The sequence below is a fragment of the Anabrus simplex genome, chromosome 1 (assembly GCF_040414725.1).
Source record: "Anabrus simplex isolate iqAnaSimp1 chromosome 1, ASM4041472v1, whole genome shotgun sequence".
Classification (NCBI taxonomy): Eukaryota; Metazoa; Arthropoda; class Insecta; order Orthoptera; family Tettigoniidae; genus Anabrus; species Anabrus simplex.
The window spans coordinates 1,514,787,250-1,514,806,270 of NC_090265.1; the positions used below are offsets into that span (position 1 = coordinate 1,514,787,250).

At 41.6% G+C, this 19,021-nt stretch overlaps 1 protein-coding gene across 3 annotated transcripts in view; it reads left to right on the top strand.

Annotated features, from left to right (window-relative positions):
• Nucleotides 1–19,021, top strand: part of jar (Myosin heavy chain 95F jaguar) — a 562,711-nt gene that overhangs the window by 86,160 nt on the left and 457,530 nt on the right. The window contains exon 3 of one of the 3 annotated variants that reach the window (XM_067138003.2): nucleotides 16,087–16,146. The exons of the other annotated variants lie outside the window; for them this stretch is intronic. The gene's annotated coding sequence lies outside the window, so the exon portion shown is untranslated. The remainder of the gene's footprint in view (nucleotides 1–16,086; nucleotides 16,147–19,021) is intronic. 3 annotated transcript variants of the gene reach the window in all.

The window sequence follows — 19,021 nt, forward strand, 5'->3', positions numbered from 1 at the left end:
CCATCTTCACTTTCTCATCACCAGTGAAAGTATTGTTAAAAATGAAAGAAATGGCTAGTATGTTTCTTAAGGTAGCTGTGACTGTACGCGGGAGACCAGTGGCGTACTTGAGCACCTTCAAATACCACCGGATTGAGCCAGGATCGAACTTGCCGACTTGAGCTCAGAAGACCAGCGCTCTACTGCCTGAGCTACTCAGCCCGGCAAGGTAGGGAAAATAATTGTTCGACTAAATTATCCATTGTTCCTAGTACCATGCCAAATTTACAGAATATAAACTCCCACTCCGGAGCAGAGAGCTCGGAAACACAGGTTGTCAGATAATCTTCTCATACAAAAGAATTGTGCTGGTAATCATTCACCTCCTGAAATGCTACAAAGTGAACCCATAACTTGAGTGGTCAGCGTCTTAGCTTTCGGTCCTTGTGGCCCTGGGTTCGATTCTAGGCCGGGTTGGGGAATTTTAATATTAAGTGGTTAATTCATTTTGCTCGGAGACTGAGTGTTCGTGCTGTTCCCAACATTTTTGCAACTCACACCATGCACAACACTGTCCTCCACCACAATAAAACGCAGTTTCCTAGACAATGCAGATGTCGTCCACCCTTGTCGGACGATGTGCCTTGCAAGAGCTGCACCAGGCTAGCAATGACCTCACGAATAATAATAATAGTAATAATAATAATAATAATAATAATAATAATAATAATAATAATAATAATAATAATGCGTAACATGTCGAAACACGTAGAATATAGCTAGAGATTAACAAATGCATAATGTAAGTAGTACTTTCCAAAAACCAGAGTCTAACCCGAATCTGAGGAGGTAATTAATGGCGTGCGGCCTCCGGAGAGGTCTGGTGCAGGTCTTTCGAGTTGACGCCGTACAGGTGACCTGTGCGTCTATGAGGATGAATTCTAATGATGAGGATAGCACAAACACCCAGCCCTCCAAGCCCGAGGATGTAACTAATGAATGTTAAAAATTCCGACCCGGCCAGATACCGATGCCGGGACCTCTTGGACCAAAGGCCAGCATTCTGACGATTTAGCCATGGATCCGGACTTGTCAGGAGATTATTCTGGCATTGGAAACTGAAATGGAAATTCCCGGGAACCTTCCTTATTTTAAACCTCTCTCTAATGTAGAAGAATTACAGTAGAAGAAACGGTACCTCCTTAATCTTGTAAATCAATCAATCAATCAATGATCTGCATTTAGCGCTGTCACCCAGGTGACAGATTCCCTATCAGTTGTTTACCTAGTCTGTTCTTAAAAGTTTTTAAACGATGAACATGAGATTTAAAAATTCCGTGCACAGCTGTGAGCTTGCATCCGGGAGATAGTGGGTTCGAGTCCCACTGTCGGCAGCCCTGAAGATGATTTTCCGTGTTTTCCCATTTTCACACCCGGCAAATGCTGGGGCTGTAACTTAATTAAGGCCACAGCCACTTCCTTCCCACTCCTAGTCCTTTCCTATCCCATCGTCGCCATAAGACATATCTGTGTCGGTGCGGCGTTCAGCCAATAGAAAAAAAATCCGTCAATTTCGACACCAGCATTCCTGATTCAACCGTCCTGTTTACACTACCTTCGCCTTCGTGGCTTATAAATGGATATGGCTTTGGTTTTAAAAATGATGTTTAAGCAAAATGTATATCGTCGTTGCGCCTCGAAATGTTCGAGATGAGGCGAGAGGAGGCTTTTTAGTGAGATGATTAATGAACAACAAATTTTATTATCTGAAAGGAAAAGAAACGGGAAGGAGAACCGATAATTTAACTAGAAAACGCTGTGTCCATCGCTTAGTTATATACTGCTGAGTTGTGTTGAGCTCGACCTGAATATTATTCAATATGAGTCATCAGTTACAATGAGCAGTTCCTTTCTCTCTTTGTATGACTTCCCAGAGCTGTGATTGATCCCACGACTATAAGTACTTGCTTAGCTACCGAACTGATCCTGGGAAATAATGCAGTATTTTGACCTCTTCGCAGCTTTTTTCCTTCAGCAAAAGTCGCGGATCCGAAAGATCCCTTGCTCCCTCTTTGATTGGATAACGACACGTAATAGAAGTAGCTGCGGAATGATTCAGAAGAGTAACGTAAGAGCTGTCTGTTGTAATGCATATGCGAAGAGAGTCAGTGGGTTGTTCGGTACTTAAACAAACGTGATGGCAATGCGCAATGCCGCTGTTTGGTTCAAGGTCTCGTGATGACGTGTTTGCTACGAAAACAGCTGGAAACATCGTTCGCTGAGTTCATTGCATTGATAGCGAACTTCCGGACCAGTGCTCCCTAACTTCCTCTCCTGCTCCCGCCATTTCCGGAGCAGCCTGTCTGTTCCACCACGCTTCAATGATGTCAGGAACAGCGGTCATAGCTTCGTATCCCACGTAGTTCATTATCCATTATGTAAATTAAGGTCGTATCTACCAGTGGCGTAAGCTGGGATCAAGACGTGGTCTACCACGAGACTTAGGTTGCCCCGTTTCGATACCTGATTTAGTGAACTTCAAGCCGTAGGCGTTTTGAGCTACCGGAGTAGCCTGCTCTGTTGTCAAGGCTGTTCCACAAACTACTGCCCTGGCCTCTGCCACTGCCAGTTCTCAACACCTAATCAGTAGAAAGCAAAGTAAAGTCCTTAGCAAATTAAAGCCCAACGTTGTGGCTGAATGGATAGAATGCTTGCCTTTAGTCCGATGGCCCCGGTTCCATCAACCTCCTCGTACTTTTAATTCTCCTGGCTTGAGGGCTGGGTGTTTATTACGTCTTCATTAATTTCGTCCTCATTAGGTCACCATTAATCCTTTCCAGAGGCTAGGCTATGCATCATCATTATTATTATTATTATTATTATTATTATTATTATTATTATTATCAAATTAAAATGTAGAATTTTACAATATTATCAGCGGTCGTACCGATCGTTCACTGGTTTATTAGGTTCCTCGGTAGATCGGTGGTGGTGTCCGACCCATGATCACGGGTTCGATTCCAAACAACAAAAGAGAACACTAAATCTGAAAGATTGCATTTCATTTTCGCAGATCCATCTATAAAAAGAAAATTATATTACTCCTGCAACAGCAGCCCTTTGGCAAACTAACGAATGTGCAAATTATCAAAAAATTACGAGAACTGAAAGAATTTGTGATTACTCATGCCATATCAATTTTTATATTTAATGACTGGTTTCATTTGTTATCCATACAGAACGAGCTGCAGATGTGAGACTTCGTCAGAGGGTACACATTATATAAATAATAAAATCTAGATCAAAACTTTAGAACTACAGGTTTCCTGGTTCGTCACTTTCGCTAGTTTGCCATAGTGGGGACGAATCATCTCGTTGAAACGGATGCCCTTCCTGACGCCAATGCTATGTGGATGGATATATTTAACTATGGTGTTTTTCAGTATGGTGTGTTGTGTGTATATGGCGAGATACGCTATAAGACACACACAGACACCTAGTCCTCGAGTCAAATAAATTAACCTTACACGGCTCAAATCGGGAATCTAACTGGGACCCCGATTGTGCTAACAATTCAGCCTAGGAGGCAGGCAGTTTACCCCGGTTTTTGTCTCCTTAAAATGATTGGACGGATAATCATGCAATCTTGTTCACGTTCTTAGCAATATTCTGTAGTTACATGTTAACTACTTCAGTTAACTTAGTAAAATCATTATTTTTGTTAAATAAAACTCGAATCCAGGAAGAATCATAAAACGGATGAATACAATAATGTCTCCAGTTTGTAACTCCCACAGATACTTTTACGATTTTCGAAGACCCCGGGGTGCTGGAATTTTGTCCCGCAGGAGCTATTTCACATGCTGGTAAATCTACTAACACGAGCCAGCCATGCGGATTAGAGCACCTTCAAATACCACCAGACTGAGCCGAGATCGAACCATCCAACTTGGGCTCAGATGACCAGAGAGTATTTATTTATGTATTTTTTTTCTTCAATTGTAGAAGCTGAGGTTCAAAAGGGTCCGACTCGTTGGCTGAATGGTCAGCGTACTGGCCTTCGGTTCTGAGGGTCCCGGGTTCGATTCCCGGCCGGGTCGGGGATTTTAATCGCTTGTGATTAATTCTTCTGGCTCGGGGACTGGGTGTATGTGTCCGTCCCAACACTCTCCTCATCATATTCAGACAACATACTACACTGCCAACCACCACAGAAACACGCAATAGCGATTACATCCCTCCATACAGGGTTGGCGTCCACATGTGCGACGCAGTTCGCACCCGCGACCCCACAGGTGTGGGAAAAGCGGCAGAAAAAGAAGAAGATAGATTATAGGAAGGACTACCGCCTCCCCGCAGAAGAATAGGTTTAGTATAGGAACACCCCTGGACGATGAATAGAGAAAATGAATAACAGGAAAACCATCTGAGTCGGAAAAAGCAGAAGTTAACGAGAGTAGTCCAGCAGAGAGAATGTTGGAACAGTTGGGTGGAATCGCAGAGGGCGTAACTTACAATGATCAAGTACCAACTAATTCGTCATAAATCTCTGCAGGGTAAAACAGTTTTCAAGAATCTCATATGCAACAAGGTGGAAGTCAATGAGATTATCTTCGGTGTTTACATTGCACATGTAAGCCAGACCATATGGCAGTTGTCGCTCGGTCGAGGAAATTAAAAGCGATGAGTAATGAGCATCCATGTAGGAGAAAATGTAATCAGCACTTCGTCTGTATTGTGGCGTGTGTGCGTCATTGCACTACTTACGAACTGCTGACATCTTCACTTGTTTGTGTCTACTAACCAATAACATTGAGATGTGTATCTTATTGTGTACTACAGAATTTGATTATTAAATCCTAGGTCTGAGACTGGTGATCAGGATGTGACTTGCGGCACGATTTCATTAATATTAAAGTAAGAATGATACAACCGTGCTCAGTAACTGCAGTCGCTTAAGTGCGGCCAGTATCCCAGTATTCGGAAGATAGTGGGTTCGAACCCCACTGTCGGCAGCCCTGAAGATGGTTTTTCCATGGTTTCCCATGTTTACACCAGGAAAATGCTGGGGCTGGAAATTAAGGTCACGGTCGCTTCTTTCCCACTCCTAGCCCCACCCCTGTCCCATCGTCGCCACAAAACCTATCTGTGTCGGTTCGGCTAAAAGCAAATTGAAAAATAACCAATATTATTATTATTATTATTATTATTATTATTATTATTATTATTATAGTGGAATTCTTTATAGACAACGACCTATATGGAGAAGGTTATCCTTTGCTTTTGCATTTTTTTTAAATCGCTGTGTATAGTCCAAACCTGGACATTTGTGACCTAGTCAGTGTCGTCAGCTTAATATTGGATACTGAGCACTCAAAACCAGGGTCTGCCTGGCCAACTGCACGCGGTCTAAACACAGATTGTACCTACTATTCGTATGAGGTCCATTTACGGCAGCTTCCGCAGCCATCTTTTTCCGAATAAATTTCGTTGGTACTCTTTATTGTGCTTGTGATGAGACGTTGAAAAGAGACATGAGTACGAGTAGGATTTACTTTTACCAGTAGATTTGACTGAAATGTTAAGTGTGAAGTTAGTGCAAGGTTTGAGCCGTATTAAATTCCTTTTAAAAAACTGAGTTGTAACTCCAGTAAAATTGTCTTCAGCTCATCCTAGTTGTTTCTGGCGTCGCTGGAGTCACCCACGCTCATTTAGGTTTCTGTTGGGAGTTTACGGTAGGATGTCCTTCCTGATGCCACATGATGTTTTATATGAAAATCTCAACTCAGAATCGACCGGGATTCAAGCCTCAGTCTTCCGGATGGGAAGGCAGCAGTTAAGCCACTGAGCTTTCACGCCCCTCCCCTCTCAGTTGTAATAATTACAGTACAGTCTCCATAATTCGGCCTGTCAGTAGTCCGGCACCCTGTAATCCGGCCCTATTTCCTGTCCGGCATACTATGCTGAAACAGCTGTGTTTAATTTGAGACTGTTAGTAATGCGACATTTAAAGCCATCCACGAATTTCTTTGTTACCATTCGTTTGAATCTGTGATACTAGTTGCGCACCTACACTGATTATACGTTGTAGGACATTCAAGTTACGTACTCGCCTGCATATTGAAATATCCGAGTTGCGTCATTTCTTTCTTTCTTTTCTTAACCCGTTTACCCTCCAGGGTTGGTTTTCCTTCGGACTCAGCAACGGATCCCACCTCTACCGCCTTAAGTGCAGTGTCCAGGAGCATGAAACTTTGGGTCGGGGGGTGGGTGGTATATAACAGGGAAGGAGGATCAGTACCTTGTCCAGGTGGCTTCACCTGCTATGATAAACAGGGGCCTTGTGGGGGGTGGGAAGATTGGAAGGGACAGGCAAAGGAGAGGGAAGGAAGCAGCCGTGGCCTTAAGTTAAATACCACCCCGGCATTTTCGCGTATGAGAAAGGGAAATCGCGGAAAACCACTTTGAGGATGGCTGAGGTGGGAATCGAAGTCCTTTCTACTTATTTGACCTCCCGAGGCTGAGTGGACCCCGTTCCAGCCCTCATTCCACTTTGCAAAATTTCGTGGCAGCGCCGGGAATCACCGGGCTATTTGGCGGTGCGGTTAGGGCCGCGCAGCTGTGAGCTTGCATCCGGGAGATAGTGGGTTCGAACCCCACTATCGGCAGCCCTGAAAATGATATTCTATAGTTTCCCATTTTCACACCAGGGTCTGTTCCTTAGTTAAGGCCACGGCCGCTTCATTCCCACTCCTAGGCCTTTCCTCTCCCATCGTCACCATAAAACCTATCGGTGGCAGTGCGACGTAAAGCAAATTGTAAAAAAAGTCAAGAATCGAACCCGGGCCTCCGTGGGTGGCAGCTAATCACACTAACCACTACACCACAGAGGGGGACCGAGTTCGTCCTGCCCGTTTAAATCGCGCATTTCGCTTTCCACTTAATCAGACTTCAGACTAGCCACCAAGTGTAGTAGGCTATGCATACAACTTATTATTATTATTATTATTATTATTATTATTATTATTATTATTATTATTATTATTATTACCGTAATGTTGTGGCTCGCCGAGGGATAGGAAGCGTGAGAGTTGAAGGGCTGGACAAGAAATTAACTAGAGCAGAATGTAACACAACAAATTTTGAAAATTTTTCTTTCTTTCCTTTTTTTCTAGTTTAAAATTTGAGAAAAAGAAAATGTGAATGAATAACAGCTATATTAATGAGCTCGTCAGCTCCAACAATATAGTGGACTTAGAAGTAAGAATATCAGCTACAAAAACTTGCGAGAATTACAAATTGTTAAATTACACAGAAAAGAGCCGAATTGCTCTTGACTGGTACAATATTTTATAAGAACAAGAAATGCTTCAGGAAGGTACACTTCGTAGGAGTCTGCGCTACAACTATACCATAGTCCATCCTCGCAGAGGCATCAGTTTCTTATGGTACACTAAAATATTTACACCAAGTTGCCCCGATGTGAGCTTATCTACTGCTCAACAGGTTTCACTGTTCCCAAAGGAAACTAACACCAGAAAATTTTTACACACAGAAGTACATGTATAGGGGCATCATTGCTCATACTAAGTGGCCTTAGTGTTAAAAGAGCATAAACAAAAGGTAGGAGGCGAAACACTTGCCCTCCTTATAGAAAAGGTTAAAACCTTAAGTGGGCTTACGGCCCAACGATACAGAGGCTAATCCTATACTACACCGGGGTGACTAAATGAGAAACATTACTGCCGAATAAGTTTTAAGAAATTTACAAGTTCGAAAACTTTAATCACCTCGTGCCAAGTTGAATGGGGACCGACAGAGGGTAATCACTCTTTGTTCCCTTGCATTACAAACTTCCCAGTAGGTAATAGAACAGAGTCCTCAGACATGCCAAAAATTCTACATTTAAACCACCAAATTTAGAAATTTAAATAAAAGAGGTTGAAACCTTCCCCTCATGCTATCCGCAGGAGCTATCACATATCTATGAAAATTCTGCCATTACCTTGAGTTGCTGGGCCTTCCTCATGCAGGCCTCGCACCTACCTCCCTTGGGACACGCCGCACTCAAGCCACTGGAGCAATTAAAACAATACGGCCCTAAAGTGCCCTGCTTTTATAGTATTTTAAGGGGAAGCTTCCAGAACTCTTTACTGATAGGCTGGATTCCTGTACACACACCCAGTTTTAATTGGCTAGAGAAAATATTTACAAGTTTCTGATAGGTTGATTACAATTGAAGAAGAGACCAGCTGAAGTGTTAACAACTTCAATACATAAACAAAACAATCCTCAAAACCTAAGGTTTGCCAACTGCAAAATATTATTAGTATGAAATTATATACATAAAATACAATATATACGCAATAACAAAAAAATATTGATTCACTTCAGGCATTAGTATTATCTGTTATATCTGAAAGTCGAATTTTTCAATCCACTGTAGTGCTTCCGCTGTTGGAGATAAGAAGTCTTCCAATCTACCTGGATAAGCCCGTAGTTGACACTCGCTTACAGTGTGGGGTATAGTCTGGCGAGGGGCTCCACAGTCACATTCTGGAGATGGTACAAAGTTCCACTTGTAGAGAGAATCCCTGCACTTTCCATGACCTGTCCTGATCCTGTTCAATCTGGACCAAGTTGCACGTGGCTGTTGGGATCCGTTTGCAATTTTTTTCCGTCTGAAGACGTTATGCAGGGGCAAGTCAGGAGAGTTATTCCAGCGGCCTTTCCACTCCTACAAAGCATTGAAGTTAGTGGACGTCTTCAGAGCAGCATCACAAAGGGGTGGATGTCGTGATTTCAGTCTTTAGAGACTAAGAGCTGGCATGTGATTTAGAACAGGTAGCAGAGGATTCTTGCAGATCTTGTTGTACTCTCGAACAAGAGCACTGGATCTTCGTAAGTCAGGTGGCATTATTCCAGACAACAGTGCGATCCAGTGAACTGCAGTTGATCTGATCGTGCCAGATATAAGACGCATGGTGGTATTCAATTGTGGGTTAATATACTTCGTATACGGGCTATTAATCCACATTGCAGCACAATAGTCAGCAGCAGAGAAAACCAGTCCTAAGGCTGAAGAGCGCAGGATGTTTCCAGTAGATCCCCAAGTAGTACCAGTTAGCTTCTGAATAATACTGTTTCGGGTTTTCAGTATCTTCGACAAGTTCAAAAGATATTGTTGAATTATAAAGTCCTGTCCAAGGTAACACCGAGATATTTTGGATACCTATTGTGATTACGTACTCGATTGGAGAAGGTAATATTTAGTTTTAAGTTAGCAAGCCGGTTGCTCAAATGGAAGCAAGAAACCTCCGTCTTGGCTGTACTGCGTCTGTGTCTCCATTTCCTGAAATATTCTGCCAATGTGGGATAAGTCCTGAGTCAAAATGTCTTCAGTTTTCTCAAAGATCTTGTGTTGTGTGCCAGAGTCAAGTCATCAGCATAGCAGAACTTTCTGGATATTGTTTCTGGAAGATCGGAGATGTATAGATTAAACAGTAGTGGCGATAAAACTGATCCTTGGGGCAAACCATTGTGCAGTTTTCTCACTGAGCTTTTCTTTTCACCTAAACAGACCTGGAATTTCCTGCCGGTGATCATATTGTTGATAATCTATGCAATCGTTCTGCAGGGTATAGCTTTGAGTAATTTATAAATCAATCCTTCCTTCCATACGGTATCAAAGGCAGCAGTGAGATCCACAAAGACAGCAGATGTTTTAAGCTTTTACTGGTATCCGGCCTCAGTGTAAGATGTTAATGAAAGTACTTGATCGCAGCAGTTTCGGTTAGGTCTGAAGCCTGCCTGATCCACAGAAATGAGTTCTAAAATGGTTGATCCAATTCTGTTGTAGATAAGCCTTTCAGAGTGCTTGTAGCAAAAGCTAAGGAGGGCTATTGGTCTGTAACTTTCAGGTCTGTACTGCAAAAATAAACCTTAGCCGTAGCCGTGTTGAAACACCGGATCCCGTGAGATCTCGGAAGTTAAGCAACATTGGGCGTGGTCGGAAGTTGGATGGGTTGCCACGCGCTGTTGGTGGGGGTAAGGGAATGGAGGAGCGGAAAGGAACTGGCCACTCTACCGCACGTAAACGCCGGCTCAGGAACACCTCTGCGGAGGTTCGGACCTGCCTTCGGGCAGAATAACCCTTACCTATTTATGAGATGATTAGAATTCAGCCCGCTAGAGGGAACAGTTAAACCGATGGTACAGACATCTAACAGTTGAAGACCAAAGTATCTTGTAGTACACCAGTTCAAGTTTGTTTACATAGATGGCCTTAGGCAAGGCGCGCAGTTTAACTGGCCGGGGATGGCGTACCCCCGGTACAATTATTATTAATAATAAGAAGAAATACTTTGGAATTGGGAAATATTCCTTGTTTTTTGCTAGAGGTCTTATGGCGACAATGGGATAGGAAAGGCCAGGGAAATATTTCGGGGCAATGCTTATTTACAAGTAGTATGACAACGAAGGAAATTTAAAACATAACAGAAACAAAAATACACCAAACAATTCCACGAAAACGAAGTATTACAAGTATTTATATAGAAACAAGAAATTGCGTGACAAAAGAATAAAAAGAAAGCAAATTAAAACAAAAAGCATAAAAGATTTGACAATTATATATGACGTAAGATTAGTGTAACATCATAATTACTCGTATAATTAGTCGCAAATAAATTAATATGAAATTGCGGAAAATAACGTAGCAAGTATTCCCTCACGTATAGCGTAGCATAATTACAATGTAGACACTTAAAAAATTCACCCAGAGTTTACAAAATATACCATTACAAGTGGTGTACCAAAATAACAGTTAAGACGCAATCACATACAAATTCACACACAATATTTTCAGTTGTTGGAATGGACACTTTCCAAGCATTCGTCGTTCATGTCCGAGAACAGGAAAATTCTGCTCCCAGAGACGGTGGAAATTTACAAACAGGCTCCATGTAATTTTTCAACACGTAATCTGAGAACTACCGTGCACCTTCGTCGTCCGGTTGAAATATTCTTATTCTTTAAGAACCAATCATCTGCCTCGTCGGGTAGGAGAAAAGAAAGTCCAAAGAAGTCTTAGGTCGTGTACGCAACTAGTAGGTATGCTTTCGTATGGCCTTTTATCCGCAACTCTGGTGGTTATTATAGCTCGTTCAGTGAGTCCGTCCGCCGGGCTGAGTGGCTCAGACGGTTGAGGCGCAAGCCTTCCGACCCCAGCTTGGCAGGTTCGATCCAGGCTCAGTCCGGTGGTATTTGAAGATGCTCAAATACGTCAGCCTCGTGCCGGTAGATTTACTGGCACGTAAAAGAACTCCTGTGCGGCAACATTCCGGTACTTCGGCGTCTCCGAAAACCGTAAAAGTAGTTAGTGGGACATAAAGCAAATGACATTATTATTAGTGAGTCCGTCCGCAACTAGTATGCATGTTACCGTTCTGTGTTACTTGTGCACCTGTACATTTCGTGTATGTGTTCGTTTCTTTAAGTATCGAGTGTGGTTTGAACAATGCCGAACTCGCAGAAACACAAGGACAAAACATTATCGTTAAGTGAAAAGTGTGATATCCTTAAGAAACTGTCTAGGTGAGAAACAGCATGGTTTAGCAAACCAATACTGTGTCGGATATACAAAAATCTACAAAATTCAAAAGAACCGGGTGAAAATCTAGACTTTTCTGAAAATCATTGCATGTAGAACAGGCGAGAGGCAGACCATCAAGAAGGGGTAATCTAAAAGTTCTTCTAAGTTCTTCTACGTAATGAAAGAAAATGTGAAGCAAGTTAGAGGAAAACGTACGATTGGGACCCTTAAAATTGAATGCGCTATATAAATTGTTACCACGTACTTCTATTGAATAATGGAGCGCACTAAGTGTACCTGAAATTCGATTCCCCAGAACAAAGTGTATATGAATGGGCTTTTTTGTTGCTAGTGGTTTAATGTCGCACTAACGGCGACGCAAAGATGGGAAAGGGTTAGGATTAGGAAGGTGGTGGCCGTGGCCTGAATTAGGGCACAGTTCTTTGCCTGATGTAAGGAAATTTTAGACACTCGTCAGACGAAAACCCAGCCTCGTACTATAAGGGTAACATGTGTACCTCTCACCTGGAAGTCCGCGTTCGATTCCTGGTTCATCCAAGGACTTTAATCTTGGACTGAAGCTGAAACAGGTTTCAACCAGCCTCGTGAAACCATCTGGGGAGCTGCATAATAGGAGGGGTAGGTTATATGATCAAGAAAGCCAAGTTGTACTGCTAAGAACATTGATCTCGTGACGCTCAAATATGGGCTGAAGTCATCGTAGCAGGTCAAGATTATAAGTAGGTTTTTATTGTCAATAGTTTTATTATTGAATAGGTTTTAAGGAATGAAATGTAGCAGAACTTGTTGAAGAATAATATCCATTCCCTCGCCTCTGCTCTCGGTGTAACTTGAACCGATGGTCGACTTATAGCGCAGCGTGTGCTAGTGAAATGATTATGTATCCAGACTGTATACAGCAAGTTGAGTCACTACTTATGTAACGCTCAGATAGCTTTACCAAGGTCGTCTTGTGCACCTACAGAAGACAGACCGAGCTTCAGGAAGTAGCATCGTAAGTGGATCTCGTGCGACTAGGTATGCTGTGATGGAGCGTTCTCCTCTTCATTAATATGTATCTTCATGATAGTTCATTCGGAATCAGAAACTTAGCACGTTATGAAGCGTTATATCTTCAGCTAATGCCTATTTCTTATAAGTTATTTTATTTTTTCTGTCTGATCGAATTCGAACTACAGCTAAATTATATGAATTACATCATCTTTTCATCCTTGGCATTAGTCTGAAGAATAGTAATTTATCCGTGGGACCGAGCACGAACAGGTTGCGCGCTGTGGCCCTTGTAGTTGTAGGCTTGCATTCGGGTGATGCTAGGAGCCCAGAACATGGTTTTCCGCGGTTTCCTGTTTTACACCAGGCAAATGCTGGGGTTGTATCTTGATTCAGACCAAGTCCACTTCCTTCCCTTTCATATCCCATCGAGAACCTATCTGACTTCGTGTGACATTTAACTTCTACATTCGTGAGTCGTATCTTAGTGGAACCGCTTAGTCATCAGACAGCACCTGTGAACGACCTATTTCCACAATAAAACATATAAAATGTAATTTTCCTCACAAATATATTTGTAATTCTCATCATTACCTGAAAAAAAGTGTTCTATTTGAAGTTGAGACCAGCACTTTGATGTAGGGGTAGATATCTTACCCGGAGGCCACAAGTTCGATTCCCGACTCGTCGAAGAGTGGAGCTCCCTCAGGCTCATGAGACCATCTGAGGACCTTTCTGATATGAAGGACAGTAGACTCGTAAAAAAAAAAAGTCAACCAATACGATTGAGGATGTCGTCTCGTTGATTGTATGGTTCTCCAATACCTGAAGTCCATGTAGCTGGTTAGTAGTCATCTTGGCAAGTGAATTTTATACGTTGTAAGTTGAATTATGGGCTAAAATATACTTATATAGGGTGTTTTAAACATGTGGGAAGTAATCGGGGGGTGGGAATGAAGAGTACACCCAGAGACAACACAAATGTATATATCAACATACGGTCGGTCGTTTACGAGTTACAGACTTTCCAACTTCGTACGGGAAGTATTGGTGTGGTGGAACCTGTGATATAAACACCCCTTGAAAAGTATATTGATAAGTGTTCTTGTTTATATATTATTTGAAATTAAATAATAAAGTAATCACGTAAGAGATATCGAGATCGATAGCTCCAGTCGCTTAATTACGGCCAGTGTCCAGTATTCGAGAGATAGTTGGTTCGAACCCCACTGTCGGCAGCCCTGAAGATGGTTTTCCGTGGTTTCCGATTTTCACACCAGGCAAATGCTGGGGGCTGTGCCTTAATTAAGGCCACGGCCGCTTTCTTACCACTCCTAACTTCTTCCTGTCTCATCGTCGCCATAAGACCTATTTGTGTCGGTGCAACGTAAAACCACTAACAAAAAAATACCACGTAAGAAGAACACAGTGTTTCTGTTGTGCTCTCCCTTTCACGGAAGCCGGGAAAAGTAGTTAAGAGAACAATCTTCAAAGCAAAGTTTCAATCGAGAAAAGTCAGTAAACTTCATTACTCGGAAGAAAATGCGTGAATACGCGAGGCATCTCGAACGGCCCCTCTACCTATGATGCCACAACAGCGTCCGTACGAGCTCCCTAGTATTATTATGGAGTTCGGACGCTGCAAGACACCTCCGGTGAATTTTTTTTTTTTGAAAAATCTATAATCTACACTTAAAATGATTGTGGATATGCTATTTTCAACAGAAAAGAATAATAGTAGGCCTATGCCTTTGAAAAATTCAATAAAGTCAAAAATGTCCGATGAAAATTTCGATTTTTGAAAAATCTATAATCTACATTAAAACTGATTGTGAATATGCTATTTTCAAGAAGAAAGAATAATAGTAGGCCTATACCTTTGAAAAATTCAATAAAGTCAAAAATCTGTAGAATTTTTCTAAGTTCAGCAGATGTTGACATTTGTAATAATCTATAACTTCAACAAATATTAACTAAAATTATACATATACACTTACATCTCACGTACAGATAAGTAATAATTATCTTACTATATTACATTATTGTTGCTTGCATTAGACTACGCGTATATCTGTTTGAGTTCAAGGAAATTCAGTGGAACCGTTGTGTTTTATTCAGTTTTCCTTATTCTAATATATTATGTTTGCTCGCCGCCGTGTTCCTAATCCTTTCTCCAAGCATCGAACAATAGCGTTACTTTGAGATGCGCTGCCTTTAGATGCACGTATCTATACAGCAGAGGGGAGCTTCACGATAATACCACTGCCGATTCGACGATAATTTGAGATTACACTGTCTAAACCAATTTACGGAAATGAACACTAGGAACGTTGATGTCGCTGAAAGTGATTCCAGAATACGCTTACATAATTTAAAACGTAGGAAACGGGAAAGCACTAATATCACGCGGTTTGCAGCTGAGGTTAACAAGTTCAATAGCCTCACCTCGCACATCTCATGTCGAGTACCAGTCGCCATGTTGGTGTACCAGCATGGATACTGCATTCTAACACAAGAAGTGCTCGCAATATCGACTATGCGCCTGAATGCACGTCTGAACACCTTACTGATTGTCGGACATGTTGGAACTCTCTAGGCATTGAACGTATACGATGGCAACCTTGTTTCACACGGGAAGTACTGCAATGTTCCTAACGGGACTCCTGACTACAAACGTAATCTTCAATACGGCTCTCCCCCATTCTAATAACTTAGGCTTAGGTCGTAAACGATCGATCGTTGGGCATATGTTCATAGGGACTGATTGACTGTGTTGTTTTAGGGTGTGTACTATCCACCCCGCACCCCCACTACCCCGGTTACTTCCCACATATTTGGGAACACTCTATGTAAGAAACACGTGATTCCAGTAAAGTTTGAATGATAGCACAGGGCGAGGGTGGCTGACGGATAAGGCATTAAACATTTTCATTAGAAATAATATGGATTAATTAGATGTCATCAATTCACCTCCTCAATATCAAGCTAGTCTTATTATTCGTACATCTTATACTGCCAAACACGTCGAGTGAGACTGTTTTCGCAAGCACTTCAACTGGTCTCAAACATGTATCGATTACATTCATACAAACTTTAATGATGTTGTAATTTCCCATAGTAGGTATTTTGATATTCTCCACCACAGTGTGTGGCTTGACTTACTGACCTTTAAGGAAGCGCTTCACATGACATTTAACTAGTCAGGACTTCAAGTTGCCTGTAGGCCAACAGCCATGTGCTGTGCGAGTGCCAGGGAATATGATTTAATGACAAGGTACGGTACACCATCTCTCGCCTTTTTATAAGAAAAGTAATCAACTTTCGTCCACAAGAAGTGTTCAGTCTAGTTTATATTAACATGTATTATTTATTAAGCTACCAAAGACAGTCCAATGTAGGTATGAGAGCGTAATTTTCCTGTTGTCTTGCGTTATTGTGTTGTATGTAATAGTCTCTGTGACTTCGGAGTTAGGATGATATTAATTCCATACTTTTCTTTCCAGGTAATCATTCCTGCTTCTCAATTCATTTGCGATTCAAGAGATTAAAAAAATCGTCCTAAGGTAAGAGAAATAATTAACATACATGCGTCTTCATTTTAGATCTTTCTGCTTTTCAGTTTTAATCTGCAAGCCTTTGTCCATTACCTAACCCCTTCAAAATCCTATATTGTAACTTCTCTGTGACCTCGTTACTTCCATACCTTTAAATCATTAAAAACTGAGTTTAACCATCGTTGCCTCGTTCTCCCTCTACTTTTCTCACCCTCGATGACCGAGTCCAATTAGTCTCCTAGGTAATCCATCCTCCTCCTCCTCCTCCTCCATCCGTCTCACATGTCCTCCCCACCTCATCCATTTCAATCTTAACTTAGCCTTTATCTTCTCATTCCGAATACCTTTCTGCAATTGTTCTCACCTGCTTGTACCAGCAATAATTCTTGCTACTTTCATGTCTGTTATTTCCAACTTATGATATCATGAGTCCACCGAGATTTCCCTCTCATACAGTAAAGTCGGTCTGACCATTGTAAAGGTAGTTTCGTCCCGGAGCTGATTTCTTCTAGAATATTTTCGATCGCATCTGCGAGCTAATTGGGTAGGCTTTGTTGCAGCTTGATTCAGTTTCACTTGCTATCGTACCATTCCGGTAGATATGGGCCTACATCCTAAACAAAATAAATAACACGCACAGCAAAATAATTGTATGCTATATCCGAGGGTCGAGTCATAATTCATGGCAACTTTTTTTTCTCGCGAACAGGAGACAACACGGTAAATCTAAGATATGCATTTGGAAATGTAGGGCATGTACTTATGCATAGTGCCTGAAGACAAATTCTGACTTTAGGAGATTCTCGTAGGAAAGGGACAGAACACAGGCCATTGGTAAACATTGTTTTATTATGGTGTAGACAGCAAATACACAAGACTACGTACAAACGACAGGTCTGCACTGGTTACAGACCTTCGAAATAATCACCCAAGGTTTCGACTGTGCGTTGCCAGCGGTGGGGCAGGCGCTGAATACCATTCGCTGCATGTGTATCGCTAACGTGTGACACTTCTCTCCGAAATGCTGTTACGATGTCCTCTTTGTTAGTAAACTGTTGTCCACGTAATGGCTTCTTGACTTTGGGGATTAGATCATAATCACATGGGCTCAGATTAGGCGAATAAGGCGGCTCCTGCTTGTTGACTTCCATGTTGTGACGCTCACACACTGAACTTGGGGGCACTCTTAGACCCCACACTGTTGTTTACATACACCATCTAGTGGCATCATACGCAAGTACATACCGTGCGTTTCCAAATGCATATCTTAGATTTTCCGTGTTGTCTCCTGTTCGCGAGAATAAAAAAATAGTTGCCATGACTTCTGACTCGACCTGCGTATATGTAAAACAAATTGTATTGTTTACTCTATATCAGTGCTGACTAAATACTCGAAATGATCTACCTGTTCCAGTTTTGTATTCTTGACCTGACATTCAGTTCTCTTAGGTTTCCTCCCTAATGAGCATTTTGGCCTCGGAAATGCTGATTTTCATATCATATTCGCAGCACCTCTGTTTCAAGTTACTGTGTGCTTTTATTTGAGCACATCTTATCTCAATACACATCTTCATTTACAAATAGCATGTGGCATAAGCTAAACTGCTTACTACATTTCTAGCTAACTGAATACCTGACTGCCATCTGATAAATGATCCTTGTAAAATTTGAACAGCAAAGGTGAACGATTAGAAGCTTGTTGCAACCCAATAAAATATGTATACGGTATTTAAGGCACTAAGTTTTGATGATCAATCAATCAATCAATCAATCAATCAATCAATCAGTCAATACTGATCTGCATTTAGGGCAGTCGCCCAGGTGGCAGATTCCCTACCTGTTGCTTTCCTAGCCTTTTCCTAAATGATTTCAAAGAAATTGGAAATTTATTGAACGTCTCCCTTGGTAAGTTATTCCAATCCCTAACTCCCCTTCCTATAAATTATTTGCCCCAGTTTGTCCTCTTGAATTCCAACTTTATCTTCACATTGTGATCTTTCCTACTTTTATAAACGCCATTCAAACTTATTCGTCTACTAATGTCATTCCACGCCATCTCTCCGCTGACAGCTCGGAACATACGACTTAGTCGACTTAGTCGACTTTCTCTCAATTCTTCCCAACCCAAACTTTGCAACATTTTTGTAACGCTACTCTTTTGTCGGAAATCACCCAGAACAAATCGAGCTGCTTTTCTTTGGATTTTTTCCAGTTCTTGAATCAGGTAATCCTGGTGAGGGTCCCATACACTTGAACCATACTCTAGTTGGGGTCTTACCACAGACTTATATGCACTCTCCTTTACATCCTTACTACAACCCCTAAACACCCTCATAACCATGTGCAGAGATCGGTACCCTTTATTTACAATCCCATTTATGTGATTACGCCAATGAAGATCTTTCCTTATATTAACACCTAGATACTTACAATGATCCCCAAAAGGAACTTTCACCCCATCAACGCAGTAATTAAAACTGAGAGGACTTTTCCTATTTGTGAAACTCACAACCTGACTTTTAACCCCGTTTATCAGCATACCATTGCCTGCTGGTATGTTGATAAGTTTCTTCTGATGCATGTCGAGCCTATGAAGAAATGCAGTTCTAGTTAAAGTTGATAAATAATGACGTTATTTGTTCAATGTCTCTTTAGTCTTAGGAAACACGGTATGAAATGGAAAGATTACATTTGTCACTATTAAACTCGTACATTTTGATTGAGAAGATGAGAACTGTTACTACTGCAAAATAGAATCGAAAGAAACCCCAGTTATACAATAGTAGCAAACGAATTATACAATAATGTTTGTGTCAGTGTTACTGAACACTCGCCTTCTGACTCCTTGGCTGAATAATCAGCGCAGTTTATAGGGATCTGGGTT